Below are 23804 nucleotides of genomic sequence, written 5' to 3' on the forward strand. Positions count from 1 at the left end.
TGTTATTCCTTTATTCCATAATTCAGTGTATCTGTGTGTTTGCCTGTGCAGATATTTTGCTAAAATAAATAGGATGTTACGTTGGTTGAAATAAAGTTCGTAATCATTTTGTAACCCATTCGTTAGTGTTTTATTCATTCCCTTGTGCATAACGATAAAGTCCGTGTAATCCGGACTGCAGAGTGGGGGCCGCCATGTTTATTTTGAAATGGACGTTCGTGAAAATTTATGCATATATAAGGTAATATTTCAGCGAGGATACATTTTCGCGAGAATATTCTATTCGCGAATATAGCGAAAATTAATCCCTCGCGAAAATTTCTGATTTTACAGTATAGAATTAGTGCCTCTTGATATATTTTCATTTACCAAAAGTTGCCTTTTACTAGCCATATATTTGTGAAGTCGAGAGAGTTCATCATTCCAGTATGGTTTAATAAAAGGTTTAAATATTGGTTTTGGTATATACTTATCCGACACAGATTGCACTATTTCCACAATATTTTGATAAAAGTGTCTATATCGTTCTTTGTTTTGATTTCAGTATGCAACATACTAACTAGCTGAGTATTTCCCTCCAGACTACTACGATATCTCTCTTGTATATCTGTTTTTACATTTTTCCAGTTAATAATATTTGGCCTAGCAGACATATCATGCATGTTCGGCTTCAACGGAAAATTCAAAGTGTTATCGGACGATGTGTGGAGACATTTAAACAGTCATCATCGAGAATAGTACATGAATCAAAATAATACAGATTATTTGACTGAACTAACATATGACCAATTAGCGTCTCGCGGCTGCTGTTGTATGGTACATTACTAAACATCGCCCCAGAGCATAAATCTGATCCTTCGAAAGCAATGAGCTGATTCCTGATCATAAGATCAACTAGCAACCCTGATTATTGAAATGAAAGGAATGTTGTTGCCTGAAGGGGAGTTCAGTATTGTAATCTCCCATTACTAAAATGGTACCTTTATCGATAAACCTACATAGAACATTTTCAACATCATCTTAACTATACAGAATGTTTTTTTCATGGCATTTAATTAAAAAATATACAAATATTGACCCGGTGAAACACAGACTTCAATGCCTATAATGTATCTAGATTGTTCACCCTGTTTAGTTTGTAACAGTTGAGGAGCATTACGTGTAACGTCTGCATAAGTTTGGTCGTTAGTGGATGCATTTAATTGTTGTTCCATTTCCGGCATGCGTGTCTGTTCACAACTCGGATCCGGAGTTATCTGAGAAGAATTCAGTGTATCTTTCAAATGAACATCTAGTTCTGATCGAGCAACATGACCTTTTCCTGATGATCCATGTACATTTTCTGGTCTTGAACTTTGAACCTGAGTATTGTATACTGTAACCGTCATTAACACCTTTTTGCAAGGTATCTACAGTAGTCCTTAAAGCTAACATGAAAGTCTTAAAGAGTGAATATGACTGTTCTGTTTCAATTGTTTAGATTTGCAACGTATTATTTCATCAGAAATTGAAGATTCTTCCTTGGCAACACATTTATTAAGCTGATGTTTGAGGTCATCGATAGAAGAATGTAACCCTTTAATTTCAGTTATACGATCTATCTTCTTCGGCGGCTGCAAAATTTCCGACTGAACTGATGAAACAGTGTCCTTGAGCAGAATAATTTCTTTTTTTGCATAGACACGAGACGACTGTGGAAACGTCTGATGACATTTCCTTCGATGAAGAGTAGTGTGGGTTCGAATACTCTTCGATGCACTGTGTATATCTACCAAAATTTGATAGTCATCTCCTTCATCAACTGAAAAAAGCATGTGTATATCACGGCCTAGTTTTGTAGCTACTGGTTCACCATATCGTGTTTTATCACGCCGTTTAAGTTCAATATCCCGATTGTATGGATAATCGTCAGATTGTCTGATTATTTCTCAAATAACATCTGACGTGTGTGCTCCAGTTTAGTCTCTGAATTTTTATATATTCAGCAGATTATAATCCAGCAGAATTTGATCGATGAACATGCCCGAGGGCAGATCATCTAGTTGAGTTTGCAGACGGTTGACTTAAATCAGAATTGTCATAGAACTCAAGTTGTATTCTGGCGGAAGATGTGTACACTTTATTCGAATTTGCCAGTAGAGAAATATCTGATTCGGGAAGTGTCAAAGTGCTTTGTGTATTATTTAACTCCTTAAATTTTTCAAGTTTGCCAATAGGGTGGTTGGTCATAAAAAGCCAATGACCCATATTGATTTTTAGATCAGTAGATCAAAGGTCAAGGTCACAGTGACTCGAAACATTTAAATGGTTTCCGGATTATACCTCAAGAACACTTCGGCCTAGGATCATGAAAGTTCATAGAGAGGTTGGTCATGATCAGCAAATGACCCCAATTGATTTTGAGGTCAGAAGGTCAAAGGTCAAGGTCACAATGACCAGGAACAGTTAAACAATTTCCAGATGATAACTCAGGAAAGCTTACGCGTAGGATCATTAAATTAGAGAGGTTGGTCATGACCAGCAAATGACCCCTGTTGATTTTGAGATTAGTAGATCAAAGGTCAAGGACACAGTGACCAGGAACAATGAAACCGTTTCTGGACGTTAACTTAAGAACGCTTGGGCCTAAGATCATGAAAGGGCGGTCGATAATGACCAACAAATGACCCTATTGATTTTAGGTCAGTATGTCAACGGTCAAGGTAACAGTGACACGGAACAGTTAAACCGTTTTCGAACGAAAACTTGAGAACGCTTGGGCCTAGGATCATGAAAATTGATAGGGTGGTTGATCATGATCAGTAGATGACTCCTATTGATGTTGATGTCAGTAGGTCAAAAGTCAAAGTCCCATTGACCCATAAGTGTAGGACTTCTGTGTAGAGTGACCAAAAATATCTGTTCATTGTGTAATTACAGAATGCATCAGGGGGGAGGGGAGGGGCGGCATTCTGTGTTCTTCGAGCTCCTGTTAGATTTTGTATCCAATATAATAGTATTAGGAGAGTCAAAATGCATTGAACACACACAAAAAGCTACTGTAGTGTTTTATAAAAGGGAGACATATTAATGGTTAAAAATAATGTTGCATTTGAAATGAAAGCTGTTGTATAAACAATATATGACAGATCATAATGCATGCAAAAAAGTAAGGCAAAAGTAAAGAAAATCGAGAATGTTGATTTTAAGCTTGAATGTGCAATGTTTACTCTCACTGGCATTCACATCACTGTTACACTTTTCAATTTAGGGTTTGTTTCATTCTATCATTGTTGCTTCAAACTTAGAATTATTATTATTTCTCAGATCGTCTCACAAATGAGTCAAGGTCCATAGCTCTCACTGAAATATTTAATTAGTTATAATGTGTCCCGCCACAAAGGGCCCTCGATAATGTTGTCATAACTTTTGGGCAAAACTATTTGTATATATAACATATCTGATATATGTAATTGTTGTTTGTGTTTCTGTATTTAAGTACAGTAAAATATGATTAAACTAAAACTAAACCACACCACATGGTGTCGAAGACATATTGATTTATTCCAGTCTGTGTGCGTGCGTGCATGCGTTCGTGCGTGCGTGTGTGTTTGTGTGTGTGTGTCACAAATCTTGATCGCACTCTAAGTAGAACATTTCTCATTCGATCCTCACCAAACTTAAATAAAATGTGTTTGACCATAAGTTCTCAGCCAAGTTCGATAACTAGCCAAATCGGTTCAGACATTTCGGAATTATGGTCTTTGAACATAATTACCAACACTAACGATTCAGCATTGTAGACCGGTTACTCCAACATGTGAATATCATTAGGCCACAAACAGTACACAAAGACAGACTTACTATTAGATGATTAGTCAATTGTGGGAGACATGTACTTTTCTCAAAAGCACCTCTTGTTTTCCCTTTTTTACCTCAAATTTTTGGGCTCAAATGTGGATGAACTTGCAGCAGTCTTTTATCCCGAAATGGATTTGATTCAAGCTTAAAACGAGATAAAAAGTATATTTAAATAAACAAATACTATTTGTAGGTAACATAGAAACTGCATCTAAATCCACTTTACTTTACATGAGTGGGGATGGGGAGAGTTGTTGATGACATTGTGGGTTTTTTCTGCACACTTTAAAGGGAATTCCGGTAGTTTTTTATGTGCATCTTTCTGCGCTGCCGACACTATCTATGGAAAAATGAAGTGAAGTCAACATTTGTTTAAACATGTGACAGACAATCTTAAATATGAGGAATCTTGAATAAAATAACTCTTTTCAATAAGTTTTATCAGTAATGAAATGTTGATACTGGTTTATATTGTATTGACATGAATCATGCCTGATATGTATCTTGCCATTTTTATGCCCCCGAAGGGAGGCATATTAGTTTTCAACTGTCCGTCCGTTCGTTAGTTCGTTCGTTCGTTAGTTCGTCACAACGTTAACATTTTGCATGAAGGCACTTTACTCGCGAACCACTGCACCCAGGACCTTCAAACTTCACATGCTAATAGTACTTATTAAGTTCACGACTCCTATTGACTTTGGGGTTACCAGGTCAAAGGTCAAGGTCACAGGGTCTAATGTTAACTTTTTGCATGAAGGCACTTTACTCGCGAACCACTGCACCCAGGACCTTCAAGCTTCACATGCTGATAGCACTTATTGAGTACACGACCCATACTGACTTTGGGGTCACCAGGTCAAAGGTCAAGGTCACAGGGGCTAATGTTATCTTTTTGCATGAAGGCACTTTACTCGCCAATCACTGCACCCAGGACCTTCAAACTTCACATGCTGATAGTACTTATTGAGTACACGACCCCTATTGACTTTGGGGTCACAGGCAAAGGTCAAGGTCACAGGGGCTAATGTTAACTTTTGCATGAAGGCACTGTACTCGCGAACCACTGCACCCAGGACCTTCAAACTTCACATGCTAATAGTACTTATTGAGTACACGACCCCTATTGACTTTGGGGTCACCAGGTTAAAGGTCAAGGTCACCAGGTCAAACGTCAATGTGATGCGGGGGCATTTGTCACCATTAGTGACAGCTCTTGTTGTGGCGGTGGTTTGACAGCGTATTTTAGTACAAAGACAGTGTTGTTTATATATTGTTAGACAATTAACTTTGTATTGATAAGACTATATCCCGTTTCAGATTATTTAGTATTCAATTATAGAAAGAATTAAGAATCAATTTGGTCAGGTTCGCGCCATTTTTCTTCCGAACAGGTGTTGCATTCAAGCGGTATTTACATAAAATTTAGCCCGGTGACCCATACTTTTTTGCCATTTTTATTTTCACAATATAATTGTTCATTCACATTAAAAAAGTAAGAAAAAATTAGAAACAGTTTTTTTAAAATTCAGAAAAAATGTTCTTTACTATGAGAATTTTTCATTGAAAAAAGTTCACAAAAGTGAATATGAAACCAGATTTTTTTCTATTTGTACGCATAATTTTAATGATATTGTATTACAAATTTGACGAGTGGTTAAGGTCGCTGACTTCAAATCACTTGCCCCTCATCGATGTGGGTTCGAGCCTCACTCGGGGCGTTGAATTCTTCATGTGAGGAAGCCATCCAGCTGGCTTACGGAAGATCGGTGGTTCTACCCAGGTGCCCGCACGTGATGAAATAATGCACGTAGGGGCACCTGGGGTCTTCCTCCACCATTAAAGCTGGGAAGTCGCCATATGACCTATCATGTGTCGGTGCGACGTTAAATCCAACCAAAAAAAAAATGAATTAAGTAAATAATAAAATCTGTAAAAAGAATTAACCTTATTTTGCTGTCTTTATGCATACTCTGGTTGGTATTCATAAAGTAAGCAGAAAATCATCAAAATGTTGAAAAATCAGTATTAGCAACAGTGGGTGTTTTCAAAACAATTTTTCACAAAAACAAGTCGTGTGACCCATTGTTTTTATTTGTTCATTGTTTTCAGCACAAATTTTACTAACATGTATGTGAATTTGAAAAAAAAATATGAAAGAAAAAACTAAAGGAATACCCCTTAAGACTATTTACTAATATTTTAGTGTTTATATGAAAATAACTGACCAGATTTCATTGAATCACTTTCACTTCTTATTAAGGAGTTACTAGTAAATGATTTTTTTATTAATAAAAAACGAAATACTATCACATTATGATTCTGTGTAGTCTTCCCCCATTAAGATCAGTTCATGATTAGAAGACTGTTAATGACTATGATGGGGTTTAGTTTCTCTATTAATCGAGGGCTTAGAGAAAAACTGGTCTATCTATATATAGAAATAGAAGCAGACAGTCCAGTTTCGCTGTAAGCCCTCGCTATGCTGTATTGTAACAAAGGTTCAAGGGTTTTCCACTTGAGGGCAGTGAGTAATTGTTTCATCACAAGAGAGGATGCAATTAATAATAATGGTAATTGTTAATGATTAAAGAAGTTTGATTGAATACTGCTTAAGCCGGTGCTAGGGGGCGTGAGCAGTGTTGAATTTTCCATTACTGCTCATGAACAGGCTTGGTCAAACCATGTCTGCAATTTTCAGTGTTTGTCTTGTTCTCGATGCTTCTGAGAGATCAACTTTCCAAATTTTATTTACTTCACAACACCGGGTGGTATGTGCTGTGTGGCGGCCATAAAAAGTCGCCCCGACTTCATCGGTGTTGTTATATTTTCTGGTCCTTCGGGATAATTGATTTCAACTCATTTAGATTTGAAGATTAAATACTTTTCACTGTTTGCATTCTTCTCGGTGTTTCCGAGGGATCTCCTTTCCAGATTTTATCCTAGATATTGCACAGTCATGTTTGCAGAAAGAAATATTGTGTTGCAGGATTCATTTCTTGTTCAAAAAAGTTCTGCGCTTTTACTTTTAGACCTGAGTATTTCGATTTCCTGATGGTAGAAGAAATGGTGATTTAAGATTTAGGATTTTCAAAATATGTAATTTATATACCGTGAAATCATTTACTTTTGTTGGGGACTGATTTTGTTCATTTTGTGGTTGAGTCAATTCACAAAAATTAACAACAAAGCAGTAAAGTTCCAATTTATTTATATTCAAAGATCAAAATCTACAAATTTGAATTGATATTTCCAGTAAATAACCGCTTGACCAAAACCACAAAATTTCGTAGCCATGAAATTAAATTATTTTACAGTAGATATGACCTGCCTTGACTTTTTGGGCCTACTAAAGTACTGTATGCTAAAAGTTATCTTAGTGGGAATAACTTTTCCGAGTTTATGTGGAATAACTTTTCCGAGTTTATGTGAATAACATTTCTGAGATTATTTGAATAACTTTTCCCAGTTTATGTGAATATTTTTTTTCAGAAGTACATCATGAGTGTGCATCTTTCTTTTTGTGAGGTTACCGTAACCGAGAACTATACTCAGTACTTATGAAATTAAGACTTTTTATTTTCAGATGTTGGCACTGATGTTGGGTCTGTTACGAAGAAATGGACAATACCCGTGCTTATGCTTTGAACTGTTACTCCCGAGACTCCCCATACCAGATCTTAATGCCACACTTGACAGGTAATCTACATAGAACTTTCAACATCATATTAGAGCTATTAAAAGTTTTATTTCCCGTTTTGTACGTTACTACTTGTCTTCAGATTTTCAGTGCAAATTTTTAATTGAGACACACTGTTGTTTTTGTAGTAAGGCAATGATTCATCATCAGGCTATTGATTAACCTGTTTATACAGGCAAGATAATCATTGTATTCTCAGATAACACTGCCCTGATTATTCTGTGTGGGACTGTCCTCAATAACACTGCCCTGATAATCGGGACAACAGGTGATTGTGAAATAAACCTGACTCTGTTCTAATTTTGCTATAATATATATAAGCTATTTGATTGAGCTACATGTTCCTTGTAGCCTTGTCAGTTTTAAATAAAATGTAAATGGTGACGACTCAACATTTTGTTTTCACTGTAACCGATAAATTGACTTCAGTTTTGCATTTTGTTTTATTTTCGCATTCAATAAAATAAACTAGTAAAACAAAATTTCAATTTTGTTTACCTACCCACGCTAAGGTAATATTAGCTACCAGTAATATTTCTTACATACACAGAGATATGATATGCGTTATATTCTTTTTATGATTGTGATGTTTTTCTGCGTGAGACATTTATTGAAATGAATGAAAGATACTTATTCTTATTCTATGTGCTGTCAGAATTAATAATATTAATATACAGTAGTGAAATTAATAAGAGAGCAGATCAGCTGTTTTAAAATGCTTATAGGTAATGATAAATTTGAAATGATAACTATGACGATTTTTGTGTCATCAGGTTGTTATTGGCCCAGAACATACAAGATAGATATCTAAATGCATGTTAGAACATGTGAGATATATATGGTGACATAATTAAATCATTAATTCATTTTGTGTACTGTATCTCTGGAAAGTATCCATTTATCCAAAAAAAAAAAAAAAAAAAAAGCCTAAATTGAACACTCAAGAAACTGATGTCCAGGAAAGCTACAATAACAATTTTCTTCAGTCTGTACTGGTTGCACAACCAAGAAAGGCAAAGGGAAAGTAACAGTATTTTTTTCAGACTTTCTAACAAATTTCAGTTTGATATTATAATTGTTAATCCAATCTTTACAAATATAATACAGGACAAATTTATACTTATAATTCAATAACACTATCCTGATTGAGACAACCAGGATTTAAAAATACTTCAAAGGAAAATGTAACTTGTACACAAGTAATTGTAAATAACCAGTTTAAAGTTTCAAAATATTCTGTTACTTGACCAAGATTTAAGGCAAATGGCTTTTTAACACAGATGACTGTAAATGAAGGTTTCACTATACTATATGGCTAGCTGTGTTTCACTTTATAGAATTTCCTACCAGTAACTTTTACAAATCTTTCCTGAGCAAAATTGGTTCGATCATTAAGAAATGTGAGTGTATTCTGCTCTGCCATGTCATATATAGTAATTTCCAGTGGTTGCAGCTGCCTTGCATCAGTTTTATTAAAACCTTCAATAAAATCCTTAAAGTAACAGGATCAATACTAGCAAGACAGAGTAATGATTTATTTTTCAGCTTGACTATTTAGAGAATAAGTCAGGCTATTGTACTCGCTCTTGGCATTGTTGTCACTTTTGCATTCAGGTTAAAGTGTTATGGAAAGCAGAGTTGTTTTTGGTCACTTTGGGAAAAGGTCTGGTACAAATGTACCGACTGAATTTGGGAAAATCACACATATTTTCTCTGTTTGGGAAATTTTGGTGTCTTTCTGTTTTTTAATCAACAGTAATAAAAACTCCAGATAGGACTGTACTAATCAGGAAATAATCACCTTTTTGAAGGAAAAGGTCCTTCTACAGGCACTTTATAAACTTTAACCCGTAAACTATTACTCTGGTCCTGAATTAAATACATGTCAATAGCTGTGATATCACTTGCTTTGATCTGTCGACACACATTAAAAGAAAAAAAGTTGACAAACAGATGAAACATGCTGTCAAATTCAGTTAGGTCATTTTAGCCACAGAATGTGTCAGTAATCATATTTTGTTTTTTAAGTCTGGGTTTGAAAACGAGCAAAATTATGTAGATTTTTGGAAATCAGTAAAGATAAGATACGTTTTAAAGATCAAAAGAGAATAAATAAGCTAATGTATTATAAATCCCTTCTACTTTCTTTATCAACAATAAGTTTACAAAAACAAGTGTCAAAGATCATAACTGCATACTTACGTCTCGGTATTTGAAGTAGGCGGAGATTTAATCATGTCATCGTGTATTCGAGTCAAGAGTCAACAGGCTGATAGTGGATAATCTATACGAGTGTGGATAGATATCGGGCGATTTGAATTTCGCTTTGATGTTAGGTTAGAGCGAAGTGGGGAGCTATAAAGCAACCATTTCGCGCAAGTCCACCCTAGCTCAAGCCATGTCAAGAAGGAAAATATCTCTGGAATAATTCTTGATTTCTCTTTATCTTCTGTACTATTGTCCCTGTTATCAAACTTCACCTGAAAACTGGTCTTGGTATGGGACCGACATTCAGACAATTAACACTTTTGGTATTTATACCTGTCGAGTTATTGTCACGAAACCATAAGTTTGGCAAATTTTAAGTTGGAAAATGACAAAAGTTCTCGATATCACTTTTATCTTCTTAACTTATGTCCCTGTTTGACACAGTTATCAAACTTCACACAAAAATTGGTCTTTGTAAGGGACAGACGGTCAGACAACTGACACTTTTGGGTCAGGTATCCTAAAGATCATGGATTGCTTGGCTCAAATGTTGTTATAGTGCTGGTTAAAACTGTTTGACAAGCTTCTCAATTCACTATATTTTCTTAACTATGTCACCTGCAATCGTCAACGCTCACAGAATAAATGATTGTAATAAGTGGCAACCACCCTTTGGTTTAGGTTCAGGTACCTCAAAGGTCAAGGTCTCAAGGATCAAATTTCGTTATTCGTAATTTCTTATTGAAGGCTTCTGAGTTCCACTAGATCTTCTTAACTACTGGCCTTACAATCATCAAACCGCTGCTCATACAGCAATCTCAGCAAAGGGTAGAATTCTTCTGGTTTAGGGCCAATTATACCACCAGAGATCAAGATCACTGGGTAAGAGTTTATAAAAGTGTTGGTTAAAGTTTTATGGCACGCTTCTATATTTCATTTATATCTCATAATATTTCTTAGTACCAGTATCCATCCTATCCTAATTTTTACCCTGGCCTACACGTATTCTACCCCATTTCCCCCTCATTACAGCCCTTACCCTCCCCACCACCAAGAAAATGTCTTACATTTATAACATAACCTTATAGCTCAATGTTATCATACGCCCAATTTCTCCTCTCTCTTTACATTTATATCACTGCCTAAATTCTTACCCCCACCCCACTTACCTCCAGTTCTCGAACAGAAAAATACTTCCTAGATTGATTTTTCGAGGAAAATATAGAGCTATCGCACTCACCGCGCCGTTTGTTAAAGTTTTTGATAAAGTCAAATATCTCTGTTACTATCAGAACTATTGACTTGAAACTTAACATAGTTATTTATTATCACAGTCTACACAGGAGAAACTATCCACTAAACTCTGATTTGAACTTGACAGATTTATGCCCCTTTTCACTTACAATGTTTTGGTTAAATTTTGATACAGTCAAATATCTCTGTTACTATAAAAGCTTCTGACTTGGAACTTGAAATAGTTATTTACTATCACAGTCTACACCAGGAGAAATAATTCCCATAACTCTGAATTGAATTTAGACAGCGATATGTTCCTTTTTAACTTAGAGTTTTATTAAAGTTTTATATTACGTCCAATATCTCTGACACTATCAAAGCTATTGACTCGAAACTTATTTACCATCAAAGGCTACACCATAAGAAATAATCTCCATAAGTCTTATTAGAATTTTGACAGACTTATGTTCCTTTTACTGGCAAAACTCTATTTAGAGTCGTCAAACATGCTGTCTTACGGACAGCTCTTGTATGATAATGATATTTTGGTAAACATTTTCAAATCGTGAAGTGCATTTTCCTTCCGACAATTATTGTTCTATGTATACTATTTTATTTATTTATCTGTCCGTTTGTTTGTTATTATTGACCAAAATTTCCCTGAGATAAATAGCAGACACAAACTTAATGGAAAAAAATGTGACAGACGATGCCTTGCACACTGTTTGTTTCCATTGAAATATTTGTTTATATTTGTAAAGTCAGTGCCAGAATTGTGTTTTATTTTCAGTCAAACATTATTCCTTTGGGATTGAAAAACATTAACATTGCAGGATTTAGATATAAATGTAGTCTGCTCTACCATGTTCTATGTAATTACTTACTTCTTCCCATAGTTTCTGCATCAGTTTCGTGAAAATAATATCTAAATATCGCAGGGTTGCGAGTTTGATCCTCTGGCAAGGCGTATGTTTTCCTTGACAACTTGATTAAAGACAATGTATCCGAAACCATTCGTGCTCAATCTCTGATACATGTGTATAAGTTGGCAGATTATTGTGGAGAACAGGTTTTAAATTCATGAAATTTAAACAGAATATTAATCTTTATGATGTATAGGTCAAGTTTGAATCTGGGACATGTGGGGTCAAAAACTAGACCACCAGGTCAAATCAAAGAAAAAGCTAGTAAACACTCAAGAGGTCACATTTATAAACATATCTTAATGAAACTTGGTCAGAATGTTAATCTTGCTGATCTTTAGGCTAAGTTAAAATCTTGGTCTAGAGGGTTAAAAAAGTACGCCAACGGGTAAAAAAAAACAAATTATTAATTATTAACACTAATTAAAGGCCATATTTATGACTGTATCTCTATAAAATTTAATCAGAATATTATCCTTGACGATCTTTAGAGCAAGTTCGAATCTGGGTCATTTAGAATGTGACCTACTGACCTACTTTCCTTTTTTAAAGATAGAGTCTTGAAATTTGGATGGAATGAACAGTTTTGCACATCGATCTTAAATCTGACTTTCAGTGACCATGAATACGGCCTACTGACCTACAGTCTTGAAATTTGGACAACATGTACTGTTTAGCACGTCAATCTTAAATCTGACTTTCTGTGGCCATAAATGTGACCTACTGACCTACTTTTTTAAGATATAACCTGGAAATTTGGATGAAATGTACTGTTTAGCACACTGATCTTAGAACTGACTTTCAGTGACCATAAATGTGACCTACTGATCTACTTTCTTTATATTTGAACATCAGTTTGACATTTAAAACATGAAGTCATATTACTCAGGTGAGCTATCCAGGGTGGTTATGATCTTCTTGTATAGCATGACGGTCAGAATAAAGTTTTACTGCCAGCTGGCAATCATTCCTTGCAAAAAAACAAGCTGTAAACTGCTCTTCTATGTTGTGTTGTTTTCAGTGATCACAGCAATAAATTTTTAAATGACAGGATCAGTAAAAGCCATGTAACTATTTTTTTTTCCTTTTACATGTTCACATAATATAGCATGAATCTTTCAGTAAATCAATAGCATGATATGCTGAATTACAAATAGATGACTGCACATAATACATAGTGACAAAGTCAGTGAATAACAACAACAACAGTCGTGAATATTCTATTGCCAGCAAAGATATCATCTAATATTATAGATTTTCCTACTTATAGACAGAACAAGATAACTGAAGGGAGATAAAAACTGTTATTAATGATACATACTTTCTGACTAAGTTGTTTCTCTTCGTAGGGCTGTGTTAGAAAAGCTAAAAAAATTAATATAAAACAAAGTTTGTTATTTTTATTCTTTAAAATTTTAAATTATCTTTGTAGTAATATTTCTTATTCTTAATAACAATTTAATCATGCCTTTTCTAATTTACCTAATCCATTCTAAGACTATGTATTAAGAAAAAATATTTTGCCAGTGGTCAGGTTATAAAGAACAGTGAATATCAGTATCTTCAGTTTGTTTAAGACAATAGCTGAGTTAAAGAGAGAGAAAAAAGACAACAAAAGGTAACAGAATCTAGTTTGTAAGACAAGGTTATCAGTTGATACTGTAATATCTTGAATACAATACAATAGGAATACTCCAGAAAAACAACAACAACAACAACAACAACAACAAAAATAGAAAGGAAAAGAAAAAAGAAAGGCAAGGGGGTTTAGCGCGTGAGTCTTCTATCTGTGTGACCGGGTGTTTATTTGGAGGGAGTGGGCAACCTATTTTTAAACTGATACAAACAATATGGAAGCGCTTTAACTTTCAATCTTTTGATATAAGCGCATAAAAGGTAGAAAGAAAGAGCATTTATATAAATCTAGTATAATAGTAACCACAATAATATCTTTTCAAAGAATTTCTAATCTATCAACGGGAGGAAATGTCTCCATTGACTTTCGAAATTTTGTAACTTTAAAGTTTTACCTACATTGTATTTATTTACTTTAAATAAGTATTTAATACATTTTTTCAGTCCTTCCAGGTTTAGCAAAGCATTTTTCATTTTACATGAGTAAATATATGATGAGATAAGGACAAGGTTAAGTACATCTGGAAACAATATGTTACCAAATAAAATATCAGTATTTGTCAGTATTTGTCAAGTTTGCACCTAATGTAATTGATGAACACTTACTTTGAATCCAATTTCTAACATTTAACCAGAATGTGGTTATAAAAGGACATTCGTAAAACAGATGTAAAATAGTTTCTGAAGCTCTGTGACAAAAGGAGCATTGGTTATCATTTACAATACCCATTTTGAAACAAAGATGATTAGTTCCTAAGATTCTGAGATTGATTCTGTACTGTAACCACTGTAGTTTTGGATCTGTTGTAACTTTAAAAGGCAGACTATACATCTTTTGCCAATCAAAGTTAACCATATTTATCCCATTTATCCATTTTTGCTGAGATATCGGTTTGTGTTTTGTTACCAGAAGTGAGTCGTACATAAACCTACATCCCTGTTTTTGTTTAAGAATAACTTTAGACAAAAGAGGTTGTAATGGAATGTTTTCCTTCTTCGCCTTATGTGAAACATGCAAGGTTTGTAAGTAAGCTCGGATTACCAATACAATATTATTATATAACAAGAAATTGTTTCCTTCTATTTCATATTTCTTGAAACAAATCAAATGATAGCAGATTTCCGTCTTTGCCCATAAAGTCATTTACTAAAAAGACACCTTTACAAATAAAATTTCTAAAACAGAAAGGCTTTCTGCCTATATGAAATTTATGACTATTAAAACTGGGTTCTGAAAGAAAATCTTCCCAATTTGCTGGGGTCTTTACAAAAAGTAATCGGTGTATTCCTGAGAAAACATCTTTCCAAAATGGATTTTTAACTTCTGAAAATTTCTTTTGTAAAAAATGTGTGCCATATTTTTCAATAAAATGAATCCATGGACACATGCTACTAACTAAATCATAATAAGAGGAGTTACTGGTCAAATACCTTGTAAACCATAAACATTTCATGGCCATTATGAACTTTTCAACATCAATTCCTCTTGAGCCTCCCCCTTTAAAGGCTTGTTTTACTGTATCTCGTTTTACCTTATCTGGGCTTCCACAAAAACTTAAAGAACATATTTTCTATTTCTTTTATTATATCACGTGAGGGGGTAGGAAGACTAGCAAAAAGGTGATTAATTTTTGGTAGTGCTAATGTTTTCAAAACTACATTTTTTCCAATAGGAGTTAAAATCCTTTTAGACCAAATTGTCAATAGAGTTTTAATTTCTTCAATTTTTGGGCCAAAATTCAATTGTACAATCTCTTCTAAGTCTGTTGTAAAATTTACTCCCAACAACTTAAAGCTTTCCCACTGCAACAAATACAGTTATTACTGTTCCTTAAAGCAACAATCCAGACTGCTTTAGTTTTATCTACATGGAGACCTGAAATTTCTGCATAGAACTTTAACATGTTTACAGTATTTCTCAGTGATTTTGCCGAACCATCTAACAAAACTGTAGTGTCATCGGCATATTGTGACAGTAAAAATATCTGATCAAATATCTTAATTCCTTTTATGTTCTTATTTTGTTTTATTAAAATAGAAAGTATTTCAGCACAGAGAATGAATAGATAAGGAGACAGAGGATCTCCTTGGCAACAACCACGATGTATATATAGAACCATTCAGATAGATGACCATTTACAGTTACACAAGACTAGATATTTTTGTAAAACACCTGAATCCATTTTAGAAAATCACCACCGAAATTGAAAAACCTTAGTACATTATACATAAATTTCCATGACACAGAATCAAACGCTGTTGCGAAATCAACCAAGCGTAGCATACCTGGGATATTTTGTTCTTGTGTGCAGCTCATTACATCATAGATTAGTCTAATGTTATCGCCAAAAAATCTCTCTTTCAAAAAGCCACTTTGGTTTTCACTTATCACTGTATCTAGAACCTTTTTCATTCTATTTGTTATCCTAGCAGAAGCGATTTTGTATTCAACATTTAACAGTGAAATAGGTCTCCAGTTTTTCAACAATAATTTATATTTATCACCTTTTGGAACGCATGTAATTATTCCTTGCTTTTGTGTTATTGATATTTCTCCATTTTCATAAGAGTAGTTCATTGACCTTACTAAAAATATACTTATATCAATCCAAAATACTTTTTAGAATGCCGCTGTGAAACCAGAAGGCCAGGGAATGAGTTATTAGACATGTTCTTCAAGCTATAAAGCATTTCCTCTTGTGTCAAGTGACCCTCAAGTTGATTTTGTTCTATTCAGACAATTTTTTCACTTGGTAATTACTTAACAGTTCGTTTAGGTCTATATCTCTTGTATTTTTTAAACTGTATAGGTTTTTGTTATGGTTCCTAGTCTCTAATAAGATATCATTTTGATCCTGTAAGAGTGCGCCTGAACTAGAATACAGGGAATTCATATGTTTTGATACAAAATTTTTATTTTCAAGATTACAAAAATAATTTGAAGGTTTTTCACCCTCTCAGATCCACATTGCTCTTGAACGAATGAGTGATCCTTCTAATTTTCTTTTTCTTAATTCTTGTAATTCTTTTTACTTTTCCTCCAATAAAGTCTCATCTGGATCTGACAAAATCTGCATATTTTCAATTTCTGTAATTAACCTTTTTTCCCGGGTATCTGCTTGTTTTTTTATGACTACTATAGGCTATGGTCTTACCTCGAATTTCCATAAGAAGTGTTTCAAAGAATAAATTATCGTTTATTGTGAATTGAATATCATAGTCTGAAATGTTCTCCAAAGGTTCGTTATTTAATTGGTATTCACTAGCATACTGTAACCTAACTTGTTTGATAAGATGTTTAATTTCTGTAACATATTCCAAATCTTTGAGTAAAGAGTTGTTAAACTCCCAATAAGATTTACCTTCAACAAATTTGTTCAATTCAGCTGACATACTAATCAAAGAGTGGTCTGTCCTGTATCCTGGATAAATATTTGTATCTACTATATCAACTAAAATATTATTACTAACTAGAAAGAAATCCAACCTTGCCTTCTTAACAGGATTTTTTTAAACCAAGTGAACTGCTGTAATTCTACATGCTGATCTCTCCAACAGTCAACTAAATCACACTCATATAGCATCTCTAAAACCTTAAGTCTTGCCTGGGGATTGTTAACATGTAAATAATTAAAACAGTCTTTTTCTGGATTTAAAACCAGATTAAAATCTCCCCCAATTATGCAGCTATGTTGAATTTAAGATACTTTCTGTTTTAGCTGATTATAAAACTCTGGGTCATCCTTATTAGGACCATAAATACAAAAAATTGAAAAGTCTAAATCATTTATTTTACAATGTAACACTATTAAGTTTCCCGAGTTGTCTTTTTCTAATGACACATATTTGTAATCAAAGTTGTTATTCACTAGAATACCAACTCCCCTAGACTGACTGTTATAATTACTGAAATAGCATTCAAAGCCCCACTGACTTCTTATAAGTTTTGTTTCTTTATCCGTGAAATGTGAATCTTGAATAAGGTAAATATTTTATTTTTTAGAATTTAAAACATCTTTTCGCTTTAGGCTGTCACCAAGTCCTTGTACATGCATAGATGCAAAATTATTTTTTTCAGTCATAGTTCAAAAGCATAAAAAAAAAATACCGTATATACCATAAAAATATATATAGTAGAGTGTATTCCATCTCCCTCCAAAACAGAAAAATCACTACGCAAATGGATGGAAACAGGTAAGTAAAATAAAAAGGTAACAAAAAGAGTGTATGGTAATACATATACCTATTGTACATGTATCTTTCAGTTAATTTGCACAGACAGGTAAAGCGAATTAAAAGAAATTGAAACTCAGCTAGTTTTATGTCCTACTTTCAGTTTCATATTCTTTAGAAAATAAAAATAGCGCAACTTCCAAAGACATAGGTACAGAAAAGTATACTAGTGTAGCACATGCTCACTGATTTTAACTAAATTTTAATTAGTATCTATACTACAGAGAAGTGTACCGCGAGTATCTAGTGTAGCACATTCTCACAGATTTTTAACTAAATTTTAATGAGTATTTATACTACAACAACTTTCTAAATAAACGCGTACTCTAGTATACCCAACATTTTAAATAAATTTTACTTTATATTTAATTCTCCAATTGAACTCTGCCCGCCCGCTTAGCTCAGTAGGTAAGAGCGTTGATCTACGGATCGCGGGATCGTGAGTTCGATCCTCGGGCGGGCCGCATGTTCTCCGTGACTATTTGATAAACGACATTGTGTCTGAAATCATTAGTCCTCCACCTCTGATTCATGTGGGGAAGTTGGCAGTTACTTTCGGAGAACAGGTTTGTACTGGTACAGAATCCAGGAACACTGGCTAGGTTAACTGCCCGCCGTTACATGACTGAAATACTGTTGAAAAACGGCGTTAAACCCAAAACAAACAAACCAATTGAACTCTATCAACTACTTTATGAGTAAATATTGTAATTCTAGTACACGTATACATTTAAATATCTTACAAAATACATGGGTACAAGAAAAAAGTACCACAAGTATCTAGCACCTAGCTCTGGCCAAACATTTTGAATAAGTTTTAGGTAGTATCTATACTCCAATTGAACTTTATCAATCGGCTTTCTGAATACAAAAAGTACTCTTGTATACCTGTACATTAAAAGACCTAACAAAATACATGGACACAGTAAAAAGTATTTAAGTGCCCGGTGTAACACGTTCTCTTCAGACATTTTAGATTAGTCTGAATTACAATGTAGTATATTACTTCGGTTGAAAATCTATCTGACGTCTTTCCGAATAAGAGTTATACTCTAGTAAACTTATACATTAAAAGTCCTTAAAAATACATGGATGTAAAACAAAAAGAAAGAAGAAAAAAAAGTACTGCAAGTGTCTAATGTAACACTTTCTCACCAAAATATTTAAATAAATTTTAATTTGTATATATTCTCCAGTTGAAATCTATCCAACGTCTTTCTGAATAAAAAGTGTGATCTGGTATACCCGTACATTAATAGTCCTTACAAAGTACATGAACAGTCCCTACGAAGTATATATACATGTACCTGTGAACCAAATTTCTGGGGGCTTATCGTTAAGAAGTTGGAGCAGCATGTCAAGCGCTAACGAAGATAATGATGCTGTTACAAAATACACTTAAGTATTAAGGTCAACAACAAATTGCAAAAACATACATGTAATAGTTTACTAGTCCGCTATAATCATAAAACATCGTATCAAGTGTAAGACTATGATATCGAAGTTCAAAGCATGAACAATTTACATTCTAACACGATAGTAACAAATCCCTTACAAACTGGAAGTGATTCAAAGAGTTAATCACATGAGAAAAAAAACTAAACTGACTTGTTTACACTTTGACACTTGTGCTTGTTATGATAATTATAGAACTGCACAGATGACCTATGCAGGTCACGAGCTATTTTTAACAGCGGTGATAGCTAATCGTATTTATTTTACTTCATATCGAGACCACATCTACTCGGCAATTGTTGACATAGAACAAGAATAAATCACCATAATATGACAGCAAAAGTATCAACCAATTAAGTGTCAGAGATCATAAAAATTTGCATATATCAACAAACAAATCCACCTGTTCTTTCCTTAAACATGTGTTCTGTCACTAAATGGATTATCTGTTGTTTTTTCTTTCAGATAGAATCCGTCGCAGTTCATCTTTTGGAATCAGTTGTTTTTCAAGATCACTATTTAGATCAAAGCGAAGTTTCTTCCCGTTTAAGAGTAAGGCAAGAATCTTGCCGTCATCCGACCATGCGTTTTCAACTTCTTCTTTTGCAGAGACTGCCTCCAGTAGTTTTGCATTACGTAATGTCAAGTCTTCCCTTAACACGACAGCAGTATCCCTCAGCTGTCCCCTAGCTCTAAGAACTCTCCTTGTTATAATTCTGTTAACAAATTTACATATTATAGGGCGATTTGCGTCGTGTGAAAACTTGCCTATACGGTGTGAAATGTCAATGTCTCTGGCAACCAGGTTCATCTTTAGTTTGCTGTTTAACGGTGAGATTACTAAGTTAGATGTTACCTCAATATCCTCGTCCTTTGATTTATCCTCAATATCGTAAATTCTAATGCTGTTGCGTCTGGTATATTGCTCCAAATCATTCAGATACCTTTCTTGGTACTTGATCTGTGAATCTCTGTCTTTCAATTTCACATTTAGCTCTTGAGAATATTTTTCCAATGATTCATTTTTCTTTACCACTGAATCCAAGTCCATTTGAAAACATTCATTACGCTCTTTCAAGTCAGTGATTTCCTTCAAGGAAGAGGACACCGTCTCTTTTATTTTCCTGATTTGATCGTGAGCTATGTCTAAACCACTTTTGATTTCCTTACTCATTTCATCACGCAGTTCTATCAAACGATCATTCACAAAATCGCCAGATACCAGCCTCTGCAAACTACTGTCTATATACTCCTTAGACGCCAAAGATTCCAGTCTACATTCTAACGACTTAATTGCTACCACTATGTCTTCAAGATGTACATTTTTATTACGTTCAGCCGTAAAAAGATCATCAATTTTTACATGTTTATCCTGCTTACTTTCTTTTTCCCGCGTACCTGGGCTTTCAACACTTGACCACAAAACCCGATTTTTTTTTGTTGTTTCTGACCGTCTTGGTCTCTCACTACTAACATCCTCTCTGGTCCCTATACTACTTGCTCTGGTCGTAACTTTTTTTAAGTCTTTTCCCTCCTTCACACCCCTATTCATATTTCTATTTCACTAGTGTCCAGTATCAGATTTAGCCTTTAAACACTTGAAAACACAGTACACAGTACACATAAAATTTATGCGGCGCACTCGATTCATTCATGAAATACAGTGAAGTCACGTGCTTTTATCGACCACATGTAGAAAATACCCTGTCTTACGCAAATAAATCCATTTTCCTTTACATATTGTCCTTTTTTCGTTCTTAAAGTATCTCCTTGTTACTAATATGGTAGAAAAACACGTCCGCCGCTAAAAACACTTGACCTATCCCACCATGTAATTATTGGCTTATTAAGATTTGTTTTATTCATTTCTGTTTGTTTGCTAATATTAACGGAGGTGAATGTGACAGAATGATGATACTCTGCATAGTTCTTGAAGAATTTGATTACTTTTGTAGAAATGGGTTTGGTTATTATGTTTTGTCAGAATAGTTTAGGATTTTGCAGATTGGAATTAATGTTGACATAGTATGGATGTTTGTTATGCCCAGGGGTATATTGTCTTGCAGATGTCGGTCGGTGTGTCTGTCGATCGGTCGGTATGAAGACAAATCTGTTTCCGGATGATATCTCAAGAACGCTTGGGTCTAAGATCATGGAAGTTGACAAGGAAGTTGGTCAGAACCAGCAAATGGCTTCTGTCGATTTTGAGGTTAGTCTGTCCAAGGCAAAGGTCACAGTGACCCGGAACAATTAAACGCAAGCATGCTTTGGCCTAGGATCACGAAAGTTAATATGGAGGTTGGTCATGACCAGCAGGTGACATCTATTGATTTTGAGGTCATTATGTCAAAGATCAAAGTCACAGTGACCCTGAACAGTTAAACGATTTCCGGACTATAACCCAAGAACGTTTAGGCCTGGGATCATGAATGTTGATAGGGAGGTTAATCATGACCAGCAGTAACCCCTATTTGATTTTGATGTCAAAGGTCAAGGACCGTGAACAGTAGAACTTACGTGAACAGACATTGATCAAATAATTTATGTTCTTTGTGCAATTAATGAATGCACCAAGGGGGGCATTTTTTGTTCTACGGGCTCCTGCATTCTGTAATTTCAGTGATATTTTGTTGTGGAGTGATATTAATGGATTTTATAGCTGTATCATTGTTTGAAATTAATGAAATTTAATCTTGATACACAAGTAAAATTTCAATTTATCTGAAAAAATTAAAACCAGAAATTCATATCCCCTTGAAATAGCTGAAGCCAAACTTAATCTGTGTGAACTGAATAGTCAGTGCCTATAAGTAGTGATGGGCCGACAATCGGCGACAATCGAATAATCGTCGGCGTTGCATTCATGAGCGCGATCGCCGACTTCACTTTTCCCTGACCGATTAATTACTTGTCACTCTAATTGATAATTTAGTTGTTTCTGATCTTTTTCTTTCTGGTATTTACGGTTCTCTGGGGCAATTATGGGGAAACTACTCTACATAAAAATGGCTTCCTCCAAAGTGTCAAAAGAAATTGATGTCATCTGTGATCACCCAGATTTTGGAAGATATATGGCTTTTACAAAATTAAGCCGGGAAAACCATCAGCCTAAACTCTTGACATTAGTATGGCAGTATGCATAGCATAACGTAAGACTTACGCAAGCATATTAGCAAAAGTATTTTCAATTTTTGATTTTGTAGGATTGAAATTATTCCAGTCGTTAACTAAGAATTAATAAATCGTTAATACTTTTTTTGCTCCAAATAATTTTAATTTAATAACATAATATCACTGGATAAGTCCCTGGTGAAATTAAGACAGTACCTGATTTGAAGGTTACTATCTTCATAAATATTTTACGTTTATGCTGTTAACTTACTCATAATTATGAAGGGATACAATAGAAATAGGATATTTGATGTGAAGTTCATTTCTTAAGAAATGACATAAAACATACATTGTGAGGTGATCTTATAGATATGCAACTAGAGTAACCGATTATCCGATTATATCCGATTAATCGAATCGGTTGGCTTGTCCGATTATGCCGATTAATCGGTTGGCAAATCTAACCGACTTGCCCATCACTACCTATAAGGTCAATGTTTTCCACTGGAAAATGTTTACTGTGAGTGTACTCATATTAGCGCAGCTAAAGTTTAGCGCAAACACCTTAAGTTGAGTAGTTTCGACTTATTAGCGTGTACTTGTGTTAGCGCAGTATCACCGGCGCTAAAATAGCCAGTTGGTGGCTGAATTGTATTCGTAATGAAATCGACCAGGCATGCAAATAAACATGCATAGGTCTACACTATGACATAAAATCTACATTCGTTTACATCAGTGTTAATCTGTTTACTGTAAATTTGTACAAGAATGGCGATAATTGTTTGTTTTCAAATTTACATTTGGTTTTCAAAGCAGTAAAATGTTATGGTGACACTCGTTATAAGCGCGACCGGACAAATGACGATCTACTCCGAATGTGTTAACGGACAATGGCGATGATAAAAGATCAACTTAATTTACAAAAATAGATGATTTTGTACTAATATTCAAAAAGGTTAAATTATTCTATTAAAAACTTTCTGCAGAATATTAGTTAGGTATACAAATAGATATTTCACTGTGTTCTGTTGAATTGTAATAACGGTATTTTCAATGCTATAAATATCACTTTTTTTTGGAAGCCTTTCATTTCAGACTAATATAAGCGCTAGACATGACTTAGCGCATGCCCGATCCCTCTATCAGCGCGAAAACAGCGTGAAGGAAAACGTGTGTCTCTTCATTCATGGCAGTGAATTGAGGTGTCCAAGTTGTAGATTTGTTTACAATGTGTGTGAAATAAATTAGTACCAACTAAATTAGTGCATTTAAAGTTGTTTTTACTGATAAAGATATTTTGACTACTGATAATGGTATCTTGTTTTTCATCATACTCAGTCACCTGTTTTCAGTTGTTGTCTGATATATAGGGCAACAAAATTGTAGGACACATTAGGACACATTAGTATTACCACCTTGCGTTTGTGTGCTTATGAGTCTAAAGCGGTGCCCTACTGTGTTCTTGT

This window comes from Mercenaria mercenaria, chromosome 11 (assembly GCF_021730395.1).
Source record: "Mercenaria mercenaria strain notata chromosome 11, MADL_Memer_1, whole genome shotgun sequence".
Classification (NCBI taxonomy): domain Eukaryota; kingdom Metazoa; phylum Mollusca; class Bivalvia; order Venerida; family Veneridae; genus Mercenaria; species Mercenaria mercenaria.